This window comes from Silene latifolia, chromosome 9 (assembly GCF_048544455.1).
Source record: "Silene latifolia isolate original U9 population chromosome 9, ASM4854445v1, whole genome shotgun sequence".
In the NCBI taxonomy this organism is placed as follows: Eukaryota; Viridiplantae; Streptophyta; class Magnoliopsida; order Caryophyllales; family Caryophyllaceae; genus Silene; species Silene latifolia.
Window position 1 is genome coordinate 106,057,717 of NC_133534.1, and position 6,682 is coordinate 106,064,398.

The following is a 6,682-nucleotide window of genomic DNA, read 5'->3' on the forward strand; positions in this document are numbered from 1 at the left end:
AATGGGTCATGTTAATATAATTCACAATATCTTGTAATTATAATTTACTATTCATACTTATCTCAATTGTTCCATAAACAATAATAAAATTTTAGTAATACAAACATTTTAATTACTAAAACGAATCTTATATAATTGAATTACACTAAGATACGTATTATCACTCACAAAATAAATTGTTCAATTTTAAGGAGTTAATTAACTTGTATCGATATATAATTAATTAACTTATCTATTCAGGGAATTGTGCTATTGGTGTGACCTTAAGGGATCAAATGATCACCACCGTCAAACGACAGTAATATCTAACTCTAGTTAGGCAATCATTATCGATTATGTTGATCAGTTGACAATATTATTGAATCATCCCCGCGTATTCTTATCATGAGATTTAAACATGTGATCGCACTATTATTGAGGACACTTACTCCAACAATCTCCCACTTGTCCGAGACAAGAGTGTGTCACCAATTATCTTGTCCTATTACTATCTTCCACTCAATGCAAGGTGTCTTGTAGGTCGTAATTGTATTTGATCATACCTAGAGTGGTTTTCTCAATATGGAGAGTAACTGTCTGACCGGAATTATCTACCGTAGATACCTTCAGAGCGTGGCCACGCATTTTCAGTTCACTACTCCTCGACTGGCCTTGAGATTTCAAACTACCTTGACAAAGGGGTGGACAATTCCTATCGCACTATTCCCTTCGTATAGACACAGTTCATCATAACCCAAAATATACTTATTTGAGTTCAGTTACGATAGTCATAGAGTATAAATCAGAGCCAATCAGAAACTTGTGCCAACTTGGGCGAATAGTCTCTAGTCAAAAGAATTGACTCATAAGAGTACTATAGTAGCTCTCGCCACGACCACGCTTTATAAATTTCCAGAAATCTATAAGCGGTCAGTGTCCGACAGAGTGTCCCATACACTCTGTCTATGTGATCGACTAGTCATCTCATATGACCCTATGGCACCTGAACTTGCCATCAATCGCATCACACTCTAGTCACTTCTAGACGTCACCTCCTATAAGTAACTAGGGGCGAATACTATGTCAATCCAGTTCACTTCAATGGGGTTCAATATTGTCTCAACAACCCATTTGGATATAACATAGTAATGGATGAGTTTAAAGAAACTCGAACGATAAATGCGATTATCATATATGAATAGTCAATACCTTATTACTACTTCATATCTTATAATCTATAGTGTACATTTTACACTATTTAAATTGCAATAAAAGCTGGGTAAGTGGATATACCATGTATCCATACAGTCTAACTTTATGAATTGCTATTTCCTTTTATTCAATCTTATTTCTAATAACATGAATTTATCTAAGTAGGTGTCTAGACTTCTTTCTAGACTTGGGCTCTTTAACTTGAAAGATGCTCCCACTGTTATCATATAACTTGTGATGAAATCTTTGGTAGAGGGATTTACTCATAGTCCCTATGCTAACCATCTTACCACAATGTACTCAGATTTTGTATGTAGAACTTGCAATGGTTTATACTAAAACATTTTTCTAGTCACTTACTCCTAAGTCAATAAAATCATCCTGGGATTTCGATAAATCCTTATAAGTTTGGAAACTTGAGTTTGTGTAACCCTTTAACACACAACTTAGTATGTCATCCAAATACAAGAACAAATCCTCAGTTCTCCTTAAGAATTTTAATGGATGTTCTTGAAGGCTTTCTAATGACCTTCATATAAAATAACTTGTCATTGACTTGTCATGCTCCAAGCATATAATTCATCAGGGAATGTGCATATAATAGCATACATGATCGTTCTAATGGCGAAAACATTAGCAATCGATTTCATGTGATCAACAACTCATTAGGTTCAGTTAATGACTATGACTCTATCATAGTAATTCCACTTTCATCAATATGAATAACCTCCTCAGCCTTGTTGATATTCAACAGATAAAGAATCTTATCAATTTAAGATACTTATCTAAGTGCCAATCTAAAATTCCCTATGTTATAGTAGTTTTAGAATTGTAGAATGCATCATGTCTTCTTTCATCTAGAATTGAAAACCAAAACACTCCTTCGTAGATGGTAGTGTTAGCATGTCATCCTCAATAAGTAATATGACATTAACATGGAAGCCAATTTCTCCCACTGAACTTCATGTATAAACGTGGCAATTTTGACTCCCACTCAAATCCATGTATACACATGGCTTCTCGACAACTCGAGCGAAAAATCCATTTTGTTATCAAATGATTGAAATGATCATTGGAATCTTTATGTGTTAATTAAACCCTTGTGCTTATGTCGTACACACACCCCTTTCTAAATACCTATTTAGAAATTGGTTTTAACATCTAACTTGATCAGACACACTATGAGGTGTAGCAATGATGACATGGATCTTAGCATAGTTACATGTTAACTTAGCTTTGTAGACATCTTCATGTCTATCTATGCAATCTCCAAATAAATCTATCTTTTGCACAGATTTCACTTTGGTTCATAAGGCTCTTATGTAAAAATTTAATTGAAATTACTTGATACAACCACTTCATAATCATATTATATGAAGAACATTTTCTTTTGGTCTCCTCACTAGTCTGAAGATTCACCTAAGAAAGCTTTCTTTTGCTCTCCTCACTAGTTCCTAACTAGTTTTATGTTTGTTGCTAATTTTCTCCCACTCTATCTTTTGAAAAATACATCCTATGCTCTGATACCAATTGTTGGGTTCATATACCTATTATTAGACATTTCTAATAGTGAATTTATTAAGATATTAACGTAGTCATTATGGATCTAGTGCATGCATAACAAAATAAAATTGATAATGAAGAAAACAATGTTCCTTACATTGTTAAATGGTCCGAAACTTTGGGCACAAATAAGGACACCTTCCTTACTTGTTCTTGAGCTAAAAGATTATGGATGATTCTCCAAACAAAATATCAAGTGTAGAGATTCTCCTCTTGTTGCAGCCAAAACAATCGCTTAAAAACTAATAAGAATATTAACTAGATATTAATATTAGTTCCCTTAAAATAAAATTCTAATAATATAGTAGTTACTACACTAGTAATATCGAGGAATTATTAGAATTTAGTTTGAACAAGTTTAAGATCTAAAACTATTTTTAGAGAGATGTGGGAGAATAAAATGCATGAGATTATTTTGCATAAGAGTAAGTATATAAAATAAGAGCCAAGCTCTCCTTTTTGCTAAGGGAGGCCGGGTAGGAGGGGTGAAGAAGGTCAATGCATGGCCTTTACCTTTTGCTGTTCCTCTTACCAAAATAGTAGGTATGCAAGGCTATTTTTTAGGGTAATCATTGTGTTTATTTTATACTTAAAATAAAACATCCACTAACCCTAAAACCCTCCAATTTTTCGGTCCACCCATAAAATGGATTTATTTTTGTCAATTTGTCATTTGTAATATGGTCATACAATATGTAACATGTAGCATGTATCATGTTGTTAAATAATTTAATCCATATTTAACAATTAAATATCATTATATAAATTAATTAAATTACATATAACAAATTGTCTAGTAATTCATAATTACATAGTATAAAATGGGTCATGTTAATATAATTCACAACATCTTGTAATGATAATTAACTATTCATACTTATCTCAATTGTTCCATAAACAATAATAAAATTCTAGTAATACAAACATTTTAATTACTAAAACGAATCTTATTTAACCGAATTACAATAAGATACGTATTCTCAATCACAAAATAAATTGTTCAATTTTAAGGAGTTAGTTAACTTGTATCGATATACAATTTATTAACTTATCTATTAAGGGAATTGTCCTATAGGTGTTACCTTAAGGGATCAACTTATCACCACCGTCAAATGATATTAATGTTAAACTCTAGTTAGCCAATCATTACCGATTAATGTTGATCAGTTGACAATATTATTGAATCATCCCCGCGTATTCTTATCATGAGATTTAAACATTTGATCGCACTATTGTTGAGGACACTTACTCCAACACCATCAACCGGTGGTTGTTGAGTCTTTCGACGAGGAACATGAGGGTCTTGAAACAATTCCCGAGTATCCATTCATTGTGTTTCAGGATAGGGAGCCAACGGATAACTTCGTGGAGTTGATGGAGAGTCGTCATATGGCTCCTACAAGGTGTGTTGATCGCTCTATGTTGCATACTTATGTAGATACCCAGTATCTGTTGAATCCCCAATAAACACTCGATGATTAGCGGACTACAACATGTTTCGGAATCGCTAGGTTTGATCGACAGTTTAAATAAACTACGCGTTGGAAAACTCAAAAATGATTTTGAAAACAAAACATTTCAAAAGTACCTGGATTGTTTTATGCACGACGACGGGGCTGCAATAACACTAACTAGAGTCAAAATCGACACCGCACCAAAAACCGTTTCAAAATTCAAATCCCGACTCTAACAACGAGTCAAACCAAGCCAAACACAAAAAACAAACATCACAAACCTTTCATGCTAAGTATACACGATATACTTGGTGGTCAAGTACAACAATAATGTCCTACAAAAGCTAGGATAGAACAAACTACAACTCGAAATTCGTGATAGTGACAAGACAACTTGAAGACCCGCGGACATTCTCGCGCGTCTTCAAGCAGCTTATGTGGCCACGTCACTGAAAACGCACACAACCACACAATCCTTTTTAAATACCCCGCTAATGGAACTATTTGAAGGTATGCGAGAGTCCGCCCCCTCTTTTCTCTCTTAAAATTCTAGACCTCGACTTCCCGAGTCAACAAATGACACGTATTTTTGACCTACCGATTAAAAATATAAGCCATACACATTGTTTGGTACCGTCATCGTGCATTAAATCACTTGACTTACCACTTCGACCAACTACACCATCTTGTGTCTTGATGCATCTTGTTTTGTTGTCGGTTGGGCTTCTTTTTTGGGCCGATATAGACTAGAGCAAGTAGTTTTTGACTGGGTCTTTTGACCACTAATCTACTTGGTGTATGGTGACGATTTTTCAGTAATATACTTACATTTTACCGAAAAAAACAACTACACCATCACTAAAGCAAAGCAACACTCCATACTTTATAATTACGGTTTTAAATCGAGTTTTCCGACTCACGAGTTTTATACTTTGTCAATTTCTCATCAAGCAACCTAGCATGTAAGTATGTGGGTGTAATTCATCCTCTTCTTTCATGATCTTTTTATCTGTTTTTATGATTTTAACATTCTAAAACGTGCATAACGTGATCCAAAATACAGATTGATTGAGCCAAAACTTACTTTTGACCTAAAGAAGAAGCCCCTAGTCACAACTAGGTGGCTCGCGCCTCTTATGGCATCCTAGGTCAAATTGTCTTTCCTTCATTTTCTTTTTTAATTTGCAATCGGTTTTTACCATTTCAAATATTTCAAATCATTTTTACAACAAGCATTTTAAACCATGAATTATATTCACCCTTGGCTCTTCATGCCACGACGGTTTAATCCGTGACTCGGTGATGATATTTAATCTGTGACTCGGTGATAATATTCGGTTAATTACATTTTAATGTGTATTTTAAAGCCTTTTTATTCATTTGTTCACATTTGCAGAAACAACATTAGTCATACATGAATTATCATCCTTGGTTCTACATACCATGTCGGTTTAACCCGAGTACGATGATAAACTTTGACTAATTACAAAGTAGTGAACTTAATATAATTAGTTCATATAAAGCACTTTTTACACTTTATTTACAAAGCAATGAACTTAATATAATTAGTTCATAACAAGCATTTTTACATCCTCTTTTACGAAACTATCCATGTCAAGCTTGCAAAACCGAACACGACATCGAATATTATCAACACAATGATATTTATTCCGAGTCCCGTTCTTCATATTAGCACAAAACGGTCTTAACGACCTTTTCAACAAAAACGGGTTTTAAAACCATTTTACAAATGATTTCCAAACACTTTCAACAACAAGGAGATACCCCTTTGGGCCATCGTCTGACTTGCGCCTAAACAGGCTCTATGTTTTCTACATTTCAAACCAGGATAGGCTTCGTTGCATCGCCTTATGGCTCGCGCCTCAATAGGCTGACTGGTGCTGCTCCTGCTTCCTTTCCAGCACTCGTCTAGGACAATCCAGACTTCGGCTAACCCGGATACAGAACGGATTAGATCGATAAGTTTGTATTTTACACTTTGCACTTCTAAAACGTCCTTTTTTTAAGACAAATGGACCACGTTATGCACCATAAACCTAACTAGGTAAATGGATGTTTAATTTCCATCTTGCATGCAAATCAACATTAAATCCAACTTGACATAAATTATTTGATACTTGGATAAACAACCGATATAGCATATCTCACATGTTAGGTTTAAACTTGTGGATGCGCATTCATGCATTTAATCCGTTTTATCAACTTTTGCACTTAACCAACCAAGATCGATCAGTAGAGGCCGTTAACATGGGCGGGATTGGGTGTTCGATTAAAGGGCTTCCCAATATGTGGACGTCGTCTAAATTGTCTCGGGAAAGGGAAAGCAAACTTAAGAGGTTGATCACCTTACTCGATCAGAACGTGTTGAACCATATAGTATATATGTTTATGTTTTCATGATGTCAAGGTGCTTTATAATTTATATACTTGTTGCGCGTAATCGTTTGTCTAAG